General features: G+C 53.9%; 1 protein-coding gene across 3 annotated transcripts in view; it reads left to right on the top strand.

Annotated features, from left to right (window-relative positions):
• The first annotated feature begins 1840 nt into the window (after window positions 1-1840).
• The window catches only part of DLGAP4 (DLG associated protein 4), a 176064-nt gene continuing 160011 nt past the window's right edge, over window positions 1841-17893 (top strand). For 2 of the 3 annotated variants that reach the window (XM_032462243.1, XM_032462244.1), the window contains exon 1: window positions 1847-1986. The gene's annotated coding sequence lies outside the window, so the exon portion shown is untranslated. Of the gene's footprint in view, window positions 1987-17893 lie in introns of all 3 variants that reach the window. The other variant, XM_032462246.1, reaches the window with a different exon arrangement.

Genomic DNA, 17893 nt, shown 5'->3' on the forward strand with positions numbered 1-17893 from the left:
TTTTAAAAATTGTATTAAAGTATAAAATTCATACAAAGAGTACATAAATCATAAGTGTACAACTCTGAATTTACACAAACTGAATCAGCAGTGTATTTATCCTCATGGATGCATTTGGCTTGCATTCACCTATTGTGAAGATCATGGCATGGAGAGTTTTCCGTTGTCTGAATTCATCACTGTTTATCCAGTCTCTGCTTGAAGGACAGTTAGGCAGTGTTCAGCTCTGCACTATTATACATGATACTGCTATGAACAGCCTTGTACAAGTCTCCTGGGACCCCTGTGTGAGGTGTTCTTTAGGGCAAAGCCTGCTCATCTCCAACCTGACCACATGTTGCCAGTCCAGTCCTTGACCCTGGCTGGCTCCCAGCTCAGACAATAAGGTCTTCCCAGCTGCTCCAGGCAGCTCATTCTCTGTTGCCCTACTGACACTCTGCCCAAACATAAACCATCGCTTTGCCTGCAACATTCTCTCCTCGCCTACCCCCCATCCCCTTACCGGCAACTCCAAACTCATCTCTCCTTCCAGGCCCTGCTGAAGCTGCCTTCTCTAGGGAGCACTCTTGAGCATGACCTCATGGTGTCATCCCCTCTGAGTGACATCCTCACACCACAGTTGTCGGGACCAATGAAGACAGAGACAAACCTAGACTAGACAGTGGGAATGGCAAAGGGAGTCATGGATGGACTGGTAGGGAGTATGAGAAGCTGGGATATGTCACTGATTGCTTTGGGCTTTGATGGATGAATAGGAGTTTGTTGGGTAGAGCCAGTAGGAAGGCATTGCAGGCACATGGAAAGGCAGAGAAGCACTGGAACAGATGTTTCTGGGTTGAGGATGTGGGCAGGGTGAGCGGGTAGTGGATGAGGCTGGAAAAAGAGCTGGGAGAAGGCTTGAATGTCCCCCCTTTAACACTGTTTTTACTCTATTTGCACTCAACTGGCATTTTTGGGAGATGTGGGAGCCAGGGAGAAGGAGCACATACACTTGACACCTACTGAATGCCAGGCACCTGCAAGGAGCTTACATTCATTATCTCTTTGCTTCCTTAATCCCAGTTGGGGATGCCATACTAGTGTTGTCCCCGTTTTACAGGTGGAGAAACTGGGGCTCAGAAAGAGCAGTCTCTTATCTCTGATCACAGAGCCCCAAGAAAGTCAGGATGGGTACTCAGTCCGGGTCCATTCGACTTCAGGGATTGTTTTTAACTCCCAGGCTGCCATAGGCAAGACACCAGGGAGAAGGTCCTGCAGGAAACGGATCACCAGGAGGGGGCACACGCTCCCAGCTGCAGGAGCCCTAAGTTCGAATCCCAGGGGCCTCTTGACTCGCACGGTATGTATGACCCGAGCCGATCTCGTCCTGTGTGGGCCTCCGTTTCTCTCCTCCAAGGGTCCAGCGCTCGTCAACCTAGGTTCTTACTGACTGTCCCTGTAGCCTGGGGTTCCGGGTTCCCGCCCTACCGCAGCCCGCGCTGTGTGACCTTGTGCCAGGAGCCTGCACTCTCTGGGCGGCCAACCAGGGATCTCTAAGCGCCCTTCCGGCTCGAGACCGAGCGTCGCTAGCCACGGAGACCCTCCCTCTCCCTCCGGGGTTGCGGAGGCGTGGGTGGGGGTGAGTGCTAGAAACGGCGCCCCCCCACCCCACCCCACCCCCAGCCCCGGGCTGGTGGCCGGATCCGCGCCTGGTTTTGGGAGCAGCAGCGCGGCCCCCTCCCCCGCGCTCATCTCTCCTCCCCCCCGCCCCCTCCCCGCCGCTCTCAGGGAGCCGGGGCCGCGCGGCTCCTCCTCCCGCAGCCGCATCTGGGGCGCCGCGCCGGCCGGAGGAGAGGCATGGGGCGCCCGCGGGCCGGGGCCCGGGCCGGGGCCTAGGCAGGAGGACCTGCGAGCAGACCCGAGCGGCGGCGGCGGCGGCGGCGGCGACGCGGCGCAGCGCAGCGCAGCGGCCGAGCGGGCCGGAGGCGGCCAGGACGCCGGGCTCAGGTGAGGGCGCGGGGGTGGTGCGCGGCGGCCCCGACCCCCTTACCGGGGCCAGTGTGCCCCGTCCCTCGGCAAGACCCCCAAATCCAGGTCTCCTGCGGGACAGACCTCCCTAAACCGAGGGGCAGCGGTGGGGCAGAAAAGCCCCCTCCCCCTGCCAGTCCTGTCTTCTGAGACCCCAATCCGAGGGGCGGCTCTGCGACTGGGAATCCCCCTTCTCTGGGTGGCATACCCCAGTCTAAGTCTCCCCCGACCCTCAAGCCGGGGGGCGGCGGCGCTGAGGCCCGGAACCCCCTATCCAGGGCCGGGCCCCCATTCCAGCTTTTTTTCCCGCGGACTCCCCCATGTCAATGGGCTGCCAAAGCTGGGAAGCCCCTTCTCTAGCCCGACCCTCCATCCTCAAGGTAGCCGGGGGTTCAGGCAGACCCCTCCCCTGCCCACCAATCTTAGAGCTAAGGAGAGGGAGGGCTCTGCCGGCCAGTCGGCCCGGGCATTCCTCCATTCACCACCCAGCTGCCTCCAATCCCTCCTCAGTAGCCCCGACAGCCTGCCGGGCCGGCTTCCCCCTTCCCGAGCTCGTACCCCGGACCTGGCATCTGGGGAGGGGGCGAGGGCAACCCCACTCCCCAAAGCTGCATCTCGCCCTCTCCTGTTTGCGTACCCGGGAGGGGCCGGGCTGACCTGGGCACCTGGGCTGGGGGGGCGCTCACATGGCTACGGGAGGCCCCCACGTGCGGCGCCCCGCGGTGAAAGGGGTTCGCGTTCAGGGCGGGTGACAGGTGGACCAGGTGGCCGGAGAGACCAGTTGGGTCCAGATGTGCTGGGCCTGCTGGGAGTGGACGTGTGTTACCTGGACATGTTGTGGCCCCGGGCCTCTTTCGTTGGAACCTATCGCCTCCAATCCCCCTCTATCTTTCCATTCCTCTATCCCTTCATCCCTCTCCCTTCTCCCCTTCTTCCCCCGTGCTGCCTATGTTGCAGAGGGGCTGCCAGAGACTGCTGATGTTGTGGGGGAAAAATGAAATAGGGGAAGGGGTAATGGGTTTGGGAAGGGGATATGAGTTGGTGAAGGCCAGTTGTGGGGGTGGGGGGTGGGGGCATGGAGGAGGTGCCCCAGGATAGGTAGCCTCAAGCTTGGAGGGCAGCGCTAATGCAGGGGAGGGTTCCTGCACCCCCACCAGCCTGGAAGTGGAAATGACAGAGGGGGAGGGGGTGCAGTCCCCAGCCTCAAGGGAAGCTGGACTGGCCTGCCTCTATCCTCATTGCACCTCCCCTCAGCCCAATTCCCTGGGATCCTAGCTATCGCTACCTCTGTGCCTTCACTTAAGGAAGGAGGCTGTGTTTTCTGCCAGGCTGGAGGTGGTGGAGTGAGATTGTACAGGACCATCTCAGAGAGTGGCTGTTGGAGAAGCCCAGTTTCTGTCCCACAGAGGGGACTGTGGGCCGCCTGGTTCCAGGGTGGCCTGAGGGACCTGAGCCAGACTCCTGTGGCAGCAGGACTGGGTGGGGCCGCAGAGCGGAGTGGCCCGTTGGTACCTGGACTGTTGGGAGCCACCACCAGGCCCTGAAGCCGGCTGTTGGCGGCCAGTCAGAGGCAGATGCCGATTGTATTCCCAGCAGCACCTGGAGACACTGACTGCACGTGGGGCAGGCGTGTGTGCTTGTGCCTGTGCTGTGGCAGGGGTGCACCAGGGCTCCTAGGTCCTTCTGGAACCAAGAGACAGCAGCTTGAGAGTGTGCCTGTGTGTGGTGTCCATGGCACCCGCCCCTCATTCATCCGTCAGAGGCCAGACTAGGCCTGTGCGAGACACTGGGAACATGCGATGGCCTAATGTGGTCCCCACCCTCAAGGAGCCCCTGTTTGTTGGGGGGAGATGATCTGTACTGGGCACTAGGGACGAAGTGCGAGGCCCAGATGGGAGAGAAAAGTGTGGGGTGGAGCAGGCAAATGGATGGCTGAGGTATATGGGACCCAGGGCAGCATCCGGCTAGTGCCAGCCTTGGATGGAGCTGCAGGTTTGAGGGCTGTGTGCCCTGAGCTCGAGGCTATCTGGTAGCTGAGTGTTTGGTGTTTTTGAAGAGAGGCTGCAGCGCTTGGAAACTAAGGATAGACTGTGTACTTTGGAGTTTTCAGAAGACTCAGTGATGTATTGGATGTACCAGGAGCATCCACTGGCATCTCGCTAGATTCTTGCATGGTTTATGGGCCACTGGCTTCAAAAATGCCAGTGCTTCTTCATGATGGGGAGGCTCTGAGGAATTGTGTTGGACACTCTGTGTAACAGAGAGCAGGTGATCTCTATCCTTCCCATACACCCATGAGTGATTGGTTGGTTGATTGATTCATTCAAAAAAAGCATTAAAAAGTGGCATTGTCTGATTACAGGGCATTTAAACACTTCCACTTATATATATATTCTGGAATGTGAATTCTTAAAATCTTGAATGCAGATTTTTTTTTAAACACACAGTAGATACTTAGTAAATGCCTACAGCTCTGGGATGAAGCCCAGCCTCCTCCCGTAGCTAGCTACTCCTCTAGCCACATCTTACACTGCCACCTGCCTCCCTCCTTGGCTCCGGTCCCCCTGGCCTGCTTTCAGTTCCTGGAACAGGGCAGGTCCCCTCCAGCCTCAGGGTCTTTGCACGTGCTGGTTCCTCTGCTGAACATCCCACCCTCCTTCCCCTGTTTGCCTGCTTAACTACTACTACTCATCATCCCAGTCTCAACTTAGGCATCACTTCCAGAGGAGACCCTTCCCTGATGCCCAGGCCAGGTTGTATCCCTGTCACCTCCTTGACAGCCCCATGGGCCTCTGCCTTCCCTGCCCCAATCACTGTTCCTTATTATTGGATGTTTCTTGGTGTGGTTGGTGTGGGGAGGACCAAGGTTATGCCTGCCTCTTTACGCTGTTCCCTTGCTGCTGAGGACAACTCTTGGCTCATCCTGGGCCCTCAGTCCATTTCTTCTGGCCAGATGAATGGATGAGCATGGTCTGGGCCATTCTCAGTCAAGGGCTGGGTGATAGGGCATGGTGGGGGGGGGGGGGCTTGGCCAGACCCAGTTGCCGCCTTTATCATCCTTGTGGGTTCCTGGCCTCCAGCTGGGTCTGTAAACCCAGGCGTTGTGCTGGGCTCTGCAGGAATGATAGGCCCATGGCCTCTGAAATCCCAGTACATCTCGGGGCCCCCAGAAGCTCTGCAGGAGGGTGAGGGGCCACGCTTGGGCAAGACCCATCTTTGGAGGGGTGTCTGTACCCATCTGGTCAGGCATTTATTCCTGAATCAGTTCATCTACTCACATCATCAGTTATTTACTGGTTCATCTCTTCTTTCTCTCACTGGGTCACCAGCTTCTTCACCTCTCCCTTTCCTAATCCTTCACTCTGTCTTTGGGCCCCCAGTGCGTCCTGAGGCCTGCTGAGTGCCAGCTCTGTGCCAGGCCGGGGGACACAGAGTCAAACCCGAGGGACCTTGCTCTGGGAACTGTGGTCATCCTGCCAGGCCCCTCCCAATGGAGGCTGGTGCTGTCCAAGTGCTGGGAAGGGGCCACTAGTTTGGACCTGCAGGAGGTGCTTCCTGGAGGACATACACTAGATCTGGGGTGGATTTTGGAGGATTAGAGGGATTTGAGTTGCTAGAGAATGGCGGGGAAGGGCACTGCTGGCTGAGAGAACTGCACAGATAGAGGCAGGGAGGCAGCCAAGTATGGGGCAGGCTCGGTGTTAGTGGCGGTATGTGTCCTGCTAGGAAGATGTGGCCTTCCTGAGCGGGCTACAGGGAGGCTGGCCCTGGAGGTGGGCAGTGTGCTGTCATGGTGAGTGTCCAGCCAGGGTACCAGGAGCCCTGCTGCTTCCTTGCTATGTACCCTTGGATGAGATATGTCCCCTCTCTGGGCTCCCATGGTAAAGTGAAATCTTGGGCCTGGTGATCTTGGAGGGGCCTTGCATCTGCCCATAGTCTGGACTCTGATTCTGACAGCCCAGGAAGGGACTCCTCAGGGCCCTGCTTCTTCTTTGGGCATGAGGAGGGCTGTCACACGATGGGGTGTGGTGGCTTTGGAGGGCCGAGTGTGAGGCTCAGCAGTTTCTTCTAACGGAGGACCTTGTCGATGAATGGGGTGTGGCGGCCAGCTGGGCTGGGAGGGAGTGCCCTGCCATGAAGACTCTCATGGCACCCTCTTTGGGAAAGGCTGTCACTAAGGAGGGGCTTCCTGTGTTGGACCAAAGACAAGCCCATTCTCCACTTCATCAAACTCTTGTGGGGGAAGCCCTTTAAGGCTCACATGACTAGACATTCTTTTATTGTGGCCAGTGCTGGGGGTTGGAGGAGGTGCCTGCACTGCCCACAGCCCTCCACAGTGTCCCCTGGTGGTTGCCCCAGGCCAGGACTGAGGGCCGTAGGGTGTGTGCAGCACTTTACAGTTTGCAGAACACATTTAATCCCCACATCTTCCAGCCACCCCCAGGGAGGGGTACAAATGAGAAGAGATGTTGTCTCTATTTGACAGAGGAGGAAACTGAGGCTCAGAGCAGTTGGGTGGCTGCCCAAGGTCACTCAGAGGGTAGGGATTAACCCACAGTCCAGGACCCCTTGCACTCACGGATGGCACATCTTTTCCCAAGCCGAGGAGTAGGGATCGGATCCCTCTGTGCTGGGTTTTGCAACGCCGCCTCCTCCCCACCGAGCTGTCTGACGTGGCCTTTTCAAAAACCCAAAATGAATGGAAGCAAATTTTGTTTGGAGAATTTTGCTACACCCTTTACCAGGGCTGGTTGCAAAACCAGGCTTGGGGATCCTTGCTGCTGCTGCTGCTGCTGCTGATGGTGGTGATAATAACAGTGGTCATTGGCTAATATCCATTCATTCCACAGAACATCAGTGACCACTTCCCAGGAGCCAGGTATAGCGCTGGGCCCTCTGTTCAGTGAGCACCAGCTCTGGGCATCTTAAATCCAGCCTCTCCTTTAATCCCATCACACCCTATGGCTACTCTTCCTGTTTTACAGGTGAGGAAACTGGGACACGGAGAGCTGTAGAAAGTTGGCCAGGGCCACACAGCTGGTGAAGTGGTGGCACCAGGATTTGAATCCATGTCAGTTAGAGTTTAGAGTCTGGTCTCAGCCCCATGTTCTGGAAATTCTGCAGTTCCCATTTGTTTGACAGAAGTGATAGGTAGGGAGCATGGAAGGTGGGTGTTAGGCCATGGGAATCAAATGGAGCCGACCAGATCATGGTTTGAGGGAACCTGGACACACGCTGGAGGCGGAGCTCAGGCTGGTCTGAGACAGTGACATCAGAGTGCCTGTGGATGTCACTGGCCACTCAGCAGCGCCTCACCTCCCCAGCCTGCCAGAGGCCCCAAGGGAAGCATGCTCCTTTACTGTCACTGACACACAGTTTGGTAGGCAGCCCATCTCCCCCATCTCCCTGGCTTCTGGGGGAAGGAGAGGTGACATGGGTGCTGAGAAGTGACCATGACTGCAGAACAGAGGGAGAACAAAGTGCTCTGTTCCTGGGGCCATCCAATGAAGGGGCAGACCCAGCCCCCACCACAGCAGCCCCCAGGGCCCACAGGGGTGCAGGGTGCCTTCCTGAGAAGGCAGCAGAGCAAACACAGCGTTTGCATTCCTCTCTTCAGTGTAAGACGGCCTGTGCAGGTAATCCATCTCCCGGAGTTTGCTTCAAAAATGGCTAAAGTGACATTTGGTACATGAGAGGGTCATCTTTAGAAAACATATGATGTGGGCGGGTTCTGTCTTTGACAATGTAGAAATGGGGCAGGCATCCTGGCATATAAATGGAGCATAAGACACTGATTGAGCACCTGCTGGGCTCCATGACAGGGGCTCAGAACCACACCCTGAAGAGGGGCTTGTGATTGTGCAGGCAGGGGTCTCTGTGCTCCCAAGTGCTGGGGCGAGGGAGTGAGAACTAGGCCTCTGGTTCAGATTTTTTCTTTCTGTGGTGACAGATGAGCCTGCAGGGAGTTAGAGGTGGGTCCAGGAGGCTTTTGCCGACAACTGCTAGGAGATGGGGGCTTGGAGCTGGTCTGCTGCTGTGTGTTGCCGACTGAGTCCCAGCACCTCTCTGAGCCTCATGGTCTCCATCTGTTTGTGGGGTGCTGGGGGTTAAGTTTCTGAGGCTCTTCCAGCTCAGCTCTCTGTGATTCCAGGGGTGAACCCAGCTGGGCTTCCCTCTGGGAGGTGTCAGGAAGTCCTCACTGTTCTCAGCCCTGACCTCTGCCTGGCTTCCCCCGAGCCCCCTGTCCCCCAGCTCCTGCCAGAGGGAGGGAGCCTTCTTTCCACCCACCGTGGGCTGACTGCGCGCAGTGACGCAGCAGCTGAGGGCTCTAGAGTGCAGCTTGGAAACGGGGATCCGGGTTTGCTAAAGACAGGGGAAAAAAGGTTCTTCCCACCACCCCCAGCTGCCTGCCTGCCTGCCTCCCTCCCTCCCCTGGCTGCCGCCAAGCCCTGGCACCTCCTTGGCTCTGCCAGATCCACTTTGGGGTGGGAGGTTTGAGGCTGAAGGTTCAACTGAACAGGTTCAAGTCTCTGCATGCCAGGGCCTTGCTGTGTGACCCTGGTGTGGTTGCCTTCCTTTTCTGGGCTGACGTACTGTGAGGGGATTCTGAGGCTGACCAGGCAGCTTTGCAGTGATGGCTCTGAGGGGCACCTGTGACTCAGGAGGAGTCCTGGCTGGATTTGGCCTGCTGCTGAGGGAACAGGGCCCTCTGCCACCTGTGTTCTCCATGTGTGCACCCCGCAGTGGAGGGGGCAAGGTGCTGTGATCATCCCCATCTTACATCCGAGGAAACTGAGGCTGTGCAGCCGGTGGATGGTAGAGCAAGGATTTGAACCCAGGTCTGTGACTTGCATCCAGGTGAAGTCAGGCAAACCCCAGGCAAGAGGCCAGCTTGGTGACTGTGAGCGCCCCCCTCTCCTGCCGCCTTCTCTGGGCCTCAGTTTCTCCACCTGTGCAGTAGGAGTGGGACATGGTTGTGGGTTTGGGGCTGCCTGAGCCCATCCCCCCACCCCAGCACTGCTAGGAATTTTCTGAGGCTCCTCACCGACCTCCAGCTCTGGTCCCTGAAGCTGAGGTGTGATGGCAGAGAGGAGGTGTCAACATCTCACGCCTCTCCTCCAGGGGACCTGCCACCTTTGGGGTGTGAGAGTTTCCTGGAGGACTGGGAATGTGCAAGGCCTTCCAGGGACCATGTGGGCAGGGACAGAGGCTGGTTGGCTCCGGGCAGCCTGGAGGTCTCCGCTAGTCATGGGGCCAGGCCCACCTTTGCCTGTCTGCGCATATGACCATTGTCTGGTTCATCAGGGAACTCGGGGAAAATGTGGGCATGAACAAGGAGGTAGGGCCACCCTTGGGCCCCTTTTGATCCCTGTGCAGGGGTGTGTGTGTATGCAGGGTGCGTATGTTGCCCCAACTCAGGCCAGGCCTTCTGTGGTTTGTCAGATCCTCTTAACACTGAGAGGTAGATATTATCATCTCTCTGGACTTCCCTTCCCTCCCTCCCTTCCTGCTTCTAAGTATTCATTCAACAAACACACGTTACGTGCCTGCCCTGTGGATCCTCTTGGCAGGCCAGCAGTCATAACCTAACCTCCCAGACAAATGTAAACTCACATCAACGACGGGCATTGCTACCGCAGAGAAGTACGAGAGACCTGACCTAGTCTGGGGGTTCAGGGAGGGCTGCCCCAGGGAGGAGACACTGGAGCTGAGACCTGCAAGTGAGGAGTTAGCTGGTGCAAAGGCCCTGTGGTGTGGGTAGCATGGGAAGTGTGAGTGTCTCAAGCCTGGAAGGAACGAAGAGGAGCTCATATGAGGGAATCAGGGCCTGGAAGCCACACGGTGCACTGCTGACTGTGGGGAAACTGAGGCTCGGAAAGCTGAAGCAGTCTGTCCAGGTGGGGCTGGAAACTTGGCCAGATGTGGTTTGGATCCCTGAAGGGTTCCTGGAGGAAGCCCTTGGCTCTCACTGAGTCCAACGCAGGATGTTTGAGTGACTTGCCAGAGGTCCCGCAGCAAGGTAGAGTGGAGCTGGGCCCCTCTTTCTGGCCTCTTAGCCTCCCCCTGCAAAGGTGCTTCCCACTGAAAGAAACTGGGGAGCCACAGAAGGTTCTGGAGCAGGGCAGACCCACAGTGCTCTCCTGGCCAGCCACGCCCAGGCCTTCCCAGCTCTGGTATGGAGTGTTGGACGTCTGCCTGCCTGCTGAGGCTGAGGCTGAGGCTAAGGCCAAAGCTGACTGACTCTGCTGACCCAGTGTGTCACCACCCTCTACTGACACTGGATGGGGCAGGGGCAAAGGCAGTGGCAGCCTGGAGGGGGGTGGTGGTGGGCAGGGGCCCCACCGCCAGCAGCCCCAAGGCTTCCAGGAACCATTTGCCAGCCTGGGTTTGATAAATCACAAGGCCATTCCTGGAGTCTGGGGGATGGGAGGCAGCCTTAGGCCTAGAGCCCTTGGGGTGGGACTAGGGGTTCAGCTAGGAAGCAGAAGTTGGGCTCTTTCCCTGCGCCATGTCCCCTTGTCAAGCATCTTTTGATTCTAGCCTTCATGGCCTCTGGCCAAGATGACTGTCCTGACGCCCTCCTGGGTCTCCTGCCTGTGTACCCACCACACACAGGCAGAGATTGATCCAGAACCACACCCAGCCCATTACACCCTATCACAGCCCAGAGCCCTGAGCAGTCCATGCCTCTGTCACCTGCCTCTGTGCACTCCTGCAGTCCCCTTCTGCCCCCATCGTGTCCTCACCTATGGCTCAGCTGAAGGACTTGGGACTCCCAGAGCACGCCATGCCCCCTGGCCCAGCCTCTGCATTTACTGTTCCCTCAGTCTTGAAAACCCTTCCCCAAAGTCTTTGCTCAGTAACTCCTATTTGTCATTTACCACTCAGCTCAGGCCCTGTCCTTCCAGGGCACCGGCCTCCTTGTCCCACATGGGTCACTCCTGCCTGGACTCCAGAGACATGCCCATGCATGTGTCTGCCTGTTCCACCAGACGGAGGCCCCTCCAGGCAGGAGCCAGGCTGGTGCCTCTTGGTGCCTCCAGTGGTGCCCAGCCTGGGGCCTGGCACACAGTGGGTGTACAGCTCATGGGTGTCAGCTGAGCACTGTTGAGCCTGGTGGCCAGAGTACAGCCTGTGCCCCCTCAGGCTCTTGTCCCACAGAGGGGCCTGGTCATGAGGCAGGTGCCTTAGACCAGAGCGTGGCCCACACCTCCCACTGTGGCCCCTCACTCCTTCTCTCCAATCAGGAGTAGGGATGATGGTTATGTGAGCCCATCTGGCATGCCATGGGGGTACCCAGGGGTTGAGCAAGTGGGAGGTTGGCTGGTTTGTCCCCTCTTTTAGTTTGTGGACCCACCAGGACTGTTTCTTGCCAACCTGGGAGGAGACCAACTGTTTGAAAGGAATATCGTTCTTGTTCTTTAAGCCCCTGAAATTTGGGGTCTATTTATCACTACAGCCCAGTCCACACAGACTAATACAATCACCTACTATGTGCCAGACATTATTCTAGGCACTGGGCATAATACTCTTCACCCCCAAAGAGATATTGGATGAATTTAATGAAAATTGATATGTGAAAACCTTTAGCTTTGTGCTGGTGCATAGTAGGCTCTGTGGGCTAGAGGAGTTATTTCAGATCTGTTCTTGTGTGTGTAAACAGTCTTGAGAAGCAGCCATACAAGGAAGACTGAGGTGTGAGAGGAAGGAGCCCCTGCACGCCCAGCCTGGGAGCACGTAAATCGCACCCTCTGAGACCCCAGGTTGTTCTCTGCCCTCTCCTCTTTCCCATCTCAAGGCCGGCATTCTGTATTAGTTGTCTGGTCCTGTGTAACAAGTTACGCCAAAATGTAGTGGTTTAAAATGAAAATAAACATTTATTATCTCTTTCTAATATGCACACAGACATTCTAAATCTGGGGATCTTTATTTTAAGGAAACCTTAACCTAGGTTAAACAGGAGAGGTGTTGGCTGTTTCCCATGGGACCTGGGCCAGAACTTGACCTCAGCCATCTCTCCAATACACCCAGTGACTCTGGGTTGAGGGGCCACTTCCCTCTCACAGGTGGTGAAATAAGACGCAGAGAGGGAGAGTAACACTCTGAAGGCCACCCAGCATTTGAACCCAGACTGGTTGTCCTCAGGGCCCAGGCTCTGCACCAGTCCGCCTAGGGGGAGGGTGGCCAAGGGTGGGGAGGGGGGCTCCGGCTGTGTGCGGCCTTAGTGCCTATTTAAAAATGAAATGTTAATAGTGGCGAGTATTTATGTCCAGCTGTTTTAATAAACAGTTTTTCCCCCCTGATTTTGTTCTTAATTAAAAGAGCAAAACTGAATGGAAAGGTGGTGACTCCTCAGCCCCAAGGACCCTGGGAGGCTTTCTGGAGCCACAGGCTGACCTCCCTGGGTGGCCACCAGCAGGCTCATCCACCCATAGTAGGAAGCGAGCTGACTCTGAGGGTTGGCCCAAGTTTGAGTCCAGCTCTGCTCACCAGCTGTGTGACTTTCAGAAACCTCTCTAGGCCTCAGTTTCCCCATCTGTTCCCCATGGGATAACAGCATCACTGCCTGCCATAGGGGCTGGTGTGAGGGTGAGGTGACATTCTGGTGTTAAAGTACCCAGAACAGGGCCTGGCACATAGTAGGTACTCAAGAAAAAGCAGCTGATGTTGCTGTGTTCTCTATGACCGCCCCTGAACCCCAGTACACACGCACCCTGGAGGCCTCTGGCACTCCCTCCCCATACTCCAGTCCATGTGGGCTCCTGGGCTCCCGGGGAAAGCACCCTGGCAGGGAGGGCCAAGAAGCAGACACCCTTGTGTGCAACATGCCTGCACACAGAGGGAGTCATGCTTATCCCCATTTTACAGAGAGGGAAGCAGAGGCCCAGGGATGATTTGCCTGAGGGCACCAGTGGTAGAGATGGGACGGAACCAGGTGGACTCTAGACTCTGGATCTAGTGCTTTTTCTCTACCCAACTCTGAAAGATTCTTGGGAGAACCTCAAGAAACTGAAGAGAATTCTAGAAGCCCTCATGGTGCCTGGGAGCCAAGACACTTGAGTTCTCCACCCCTCACTGCCTCCAGACTCCTATTTGATCCTGTGAGAGTTGCCTCCCTCTCTGTGCCTTTGTTACAAGGTGGTAGGGAGAACCTGGACTCTGGACTGCCTGGGACCAAGGCCCCTTCCCCCAGGCCCACTTCTGTGTCCCCCTCCCCCAGGCCCAGCTCTGTGTCCCCTCCCTCCTCTGCTGGCCTGGTTTGTGCATGGCCCACATTCAAGGCAGCAGCTTTTGGGTAGGAGGTCAGGCATTGGGAACCCTGCCTGGAAAGGCCCACCCAGGCCCACCCCTGACCCTGGGCCCCAGGGTAGACTCTCCCTGCCAGTGCAGGCGGCCATGGGCCCGGCAGGTGCTCCTGTAAAGGCTCTCCCAGCACTCAGGCCCACCGTGCCCCCAACTCCCTCCCTGTGTGTCCTTTGTTGGAAGCAGATATATTTAGACGGAATGCTCTGTTCTGTACAGATTCCGCATCCACTGCACCTACTGGGGCTGTGCAGGCAGCCGCACCTGATACCTGGAACTCTGGGTCAACTGGCTTCCTCTCCACTGCCCTGCCCCCTAGGACCATATCTCTCTTCCCTTAGCCTCTAAGTCACAGCCAGACTCAGTCACTTGCTCTCCTCCTGCTCCCCTGCCCCCTACTTCCTCTGTCCCTCTAGGCACCAGAAGCACTTTCTCCCTCGTGTAGTCAGTTGGCAAACATGGATTCGTGTCTGCTATGGGCCAAGCCCTTGCTGAACCTTAGGACATGGAGATGACTAGGAGGGCCCACCAGGTGGCCACATCACAGGCTGCAAGAGGGATCACAGGCCACCAGGACATCGGGATCTGTGCTGTAATAGCAGGAAGCCCTGGGACAAGGGCCGGGGTGATGATCAAGGAAGATTTCTTGGAGTTTTTCAAGCTGAGACCTAAGTGAGAGTGAGCCGACTACTAGAAACCAAGTAGGCATTCCTGGTAGAAAGAACAGCATGTACAAAGGCCAGGACTTGAGCAAGGGCCTGGCTGCACTTGGGAGAGTGGAGAGCAGGCAGGTGGGCAGGGACCAGACCTTGCTGAGCCTCGAATGCCAAGCGGAGGGTCTTGCCCCTCTTTTCCCCCTGCCCCAAGCACTGGAGAGCTAAGAGGGAGAGTTTTCAGCAGGTCAGTGGCCAGGTCTGGTGTGGGCTGGGTAGGGCAGCTGGTCAGTGGTTCCGCCCGCCAGGCTGGCTCTGGCTCCCATAGCAGATGCGCTATGCCTGGCCAGGTGGGAATCAGAAATAGCTCACACATGCTCAGCGCTTGGTAAAGCGGCTCCCCCTCCGCCTCAGTACATTTCATCTGCACCCGAGTCAAGGACGGCTCAGTGCTTGCGAACTGGGTGACCTTCTCCCTTCGCTTATTAATACACCACCCACTGGGGCTAAATTCAGGGCTGGGAGAATGTTGTAGGGGCAGGAAGAGTGGCAGACAGGGGTCCCCCAGACGGGGGAGATGCTGAAGGGTTGGAAGATGATACCTATTCACCAGAACGCTGCCCAGTCAGATAAACCCCAAAGTACAAAAATAAGAGTTAAAGTTCTCTGGAATCCACCTCTCTGTGGTGACTATCATTTGAATGTTTTCATGTCAGCCTTCCAGATGCCTCTCCAAGTCGATCTTCCCTGGCAGATGGATTCATTCATTCATTCATTCATTCATCAAATATTTGAATGTCCAGTCCATGCCAGCCCCTCCTGTGGGTGGAGGGGACATGGCTCTGAGTGAAATGGACACTTCCTTGCTCTTAGGGGACTCAAAAAGCAGATAAAACAATGATGAGGCCCACAGGGAGGGTCATGGGAACTATGAACACAAGTGGGAGGTCCCAGCCCAGGTTGGGGGTCTGGAAGGCTCCCTCGAGGTGACACTTGGGCTAAGACCTGAGGGATGAGGAGGTAACATTCTTGGTGGAGAGAACAGCAAATATGCAAATCCTGTAGTATAAGGGCAGCGGTGTCTTCAGGGAATAAAGGGAAGAGGGGGAGGCCGGAGTGTTGAGGTGAGGAGGGAGGATGAGGTGAAGCATGAGGGGGTGGCAAGGACCAGCCTGTTCAGCCTCTGGGGCTGTGATCAGGGTTTGGGGAATTACATAAGACCATAGGTGCTGGTGCCATGAGACCTAAGTTCAAACCCAATTCTGCCACTTAGCTGGTTGACTTCAAGCAAGTTACCTAACCTCTCTGTGCCTCCGTCTTCTCATCTGTAAAGTGGGGCCAGGAATGGTCCCTACCTCTTAAAACAGTTGTAAGGATGAATTGATATTTAAAAAGTGCTTAAGATGGTGCTTGGCATGCACAAAGTACACTCATAAGTTGTAGCCCATATAGTTTTGAAGTCGTCTGTAGATGAAGTGCATATGTGTAGGTGATTTTGCATAACAAGGGTCATATTAGTCCTGTTTGTCTATAGCTACCTTTCCCCTTGATGCTGGCCATCTTTCTGAGTCAATGACTACAGAGTATTATTATATTTAAAACTTTTGTAGTGAGGTATAATATTGTGTTGTAGAGTACACTAACCTTAATGTATAGTATGGCTTGATTCATGTGTGTGTGTGTGTGTGTGTGTGTGTGTGTGTGTGTGTGTGTGTGTAATGGAAAATAATGGAAGCAACCAAGATGTCCTTCAGTGGATGAATGGATAAAGAAATTGTGGGACATCTATTTAGTGGAATATTATTCAGCAATAAAAAGAAATGAGCTATCAAACAGAAAAAGACATGGAGGAGCTTTAAACACAATACTAGTAGAAGAAGCCAGTTTGACAAGATTACATACTGTCTGATTCCAACTGTATGACATTCTGCAAAAGGTAAAACTATAGACACAGTAAAAAGATCAGTGATTGCCAAGGACTCAGGGGAGGAAGGGAGGGCTGAGTGGGTGGAACACAGAGGATTTGAGGGCAGTGAGACTATTCTGTTTGATGCTGACATGGTGGATACATGACATATGTTTGTCAAAACCCATAGAACTTTACAATACAAAGAGTCGACCCCAATTGAAACTATGACTTTAGTTGATAATATGATATCAACATTGGCTCATCAGTTGTAACACACGTACCACACTAGTGCAAGGTGTTCCTAATAGGAGAATAAGGGGGAAGGAGAAAGAATATATGAGAACTCTGTACTTTCTGCTCAACCTAAAATTGCTCTAAAAAATTAAGCATATTAATTTAAAAATTAAATTAAAATGTAAAAAAAACTTAAAAGGAAAAAGATGAAAACAGAAATCACTAGGGATGTCTGCTGTTGTGCTGGAGATGTTCCACTGGTTGTTCAGTCTGGGGAGGTTTTTTTTCATGGTGGGGATGACCCTCCAGAACACTTCTGTGTTTTGTTTCTGCTCCCTCTCTCCCTGCTCATTCTTGTGAAGAAAGCACATCCTCATATTACTTAAAACTTGTCCTGAACATCATGTTTAGTGGCTCCCTAAAGTGGGAGGGGATTTAAATTCTAATGGAATAGGAGCCATTCTATTTGTCCATTCGTGTTTAGAGAGAAGAGTGGCGATTGATAAAGTGATGAAATCATGGGATCTCAGGTATGGGTGTTACATTTTAGGAGAAATGATTTAGAGTCACAGCCTCTTACTTGGTACCAGTGCATCTCAGAATCTTGCTACAGTTATCTTCAAATGACAGAATGAGGTATGTTTATACACTGGAAGTAAATGATTATGAATCTTTGAACAGATGAGACAACATTTCAAGACTCAGAAAATGTTAGAACCTCTAAGTTTAAAAAATCAGTCAAAGTATTCTAGTTTAATCATTTTTCCCCCTTCCAGTATAACTTTGATTTATCTTCCTTTTAAAAAAAAAAACAACAGCTTTTATTGAGGTATACCTGACATACAATAAATCACACATGTTTAAAATGTTCAGATTGATAGGTTTTGACAAATGTATACATCCGTAAAACCATCACCATAATCAAGATAATGAACATATCCATCAAACCCAAAGTTTCCTCATGCCCTAGGTAAGCCTCCCTCTTGCTCCTCTTCACCCCTTCCCATCCTCCCACTCTACTCTCACCCTCCCCATCCCCAGGTGGGCGTCCATTTGTGTTCCCTAGAATTCTATATAAATGGAATCATCCATCCTCTTTTTGTTTGGCTTCTTTCACTCAGCATAATTATTTGGGTATTCACCCATGTTGTAGCATGTATCGATCGTTTGCTCTTTTTTATTGCAGAGGACTGTTCCACTGTGTGGGTATGCCACAGTTTATTTATTCATTTACTTGTTGATGGACATTTGGGGTTATTTCCAGCTTGGGGCTATTACAGAAAAGCTTCTATGAATTTGTGTGTACAGGTCTTTGTATAAACATATGCTTTCATTTCTCTTGAAGAAATACCTAGGAGAGAAATGATTGGACAGTATGGTAGGTATAGGTTTAATTTTTAAAGAAAGCCGTCAAGGTGTTTTCCAAAGTGGGTGCACCATTCCCACTAACAGTGTGTGAAAGTTTCAGTTCCTCCACATCCTCACCAACACTTTGCAGAGTCAGTCTTTCCAATTTTAAGCCTTCTAATAGTTGTAATAACTCGTTGTGGTGTTAATTTGTAATTCCTAATGACCAGTGATGCCAAGCATCTTGTTGTGTGCTTATTTGCCATCTGTATATCTTCTTTGGTGAAGTGTCTCTGTATATCTTTTGCCCATTTGAAAATTGGGTTGTTTTCTTACTGTTGAGTTTTGAGGCTTTTTGTATTCTAGATACAAATCCTGTAAAGGATATGTGTTTTGCATATATTTTCCTCCAGTCTATGGATTGTCTTTTCAAAGCACA

The sequence above is a fragment of the Camelus ferus genome, chromosome 19, assembly GCF_009834535.1.
Source record: "Camelus ferus isolate YT-003-E chromosome 19, BCGSAC_Cfer_1.0, whole genome shotgun sequence".
Classification (NCBI taxonomy): Eukaryota; Metazoa; Chordata; class Mammalia; order Artiodactyla; family Camelidae; genus Camelus; species Camelus ferus.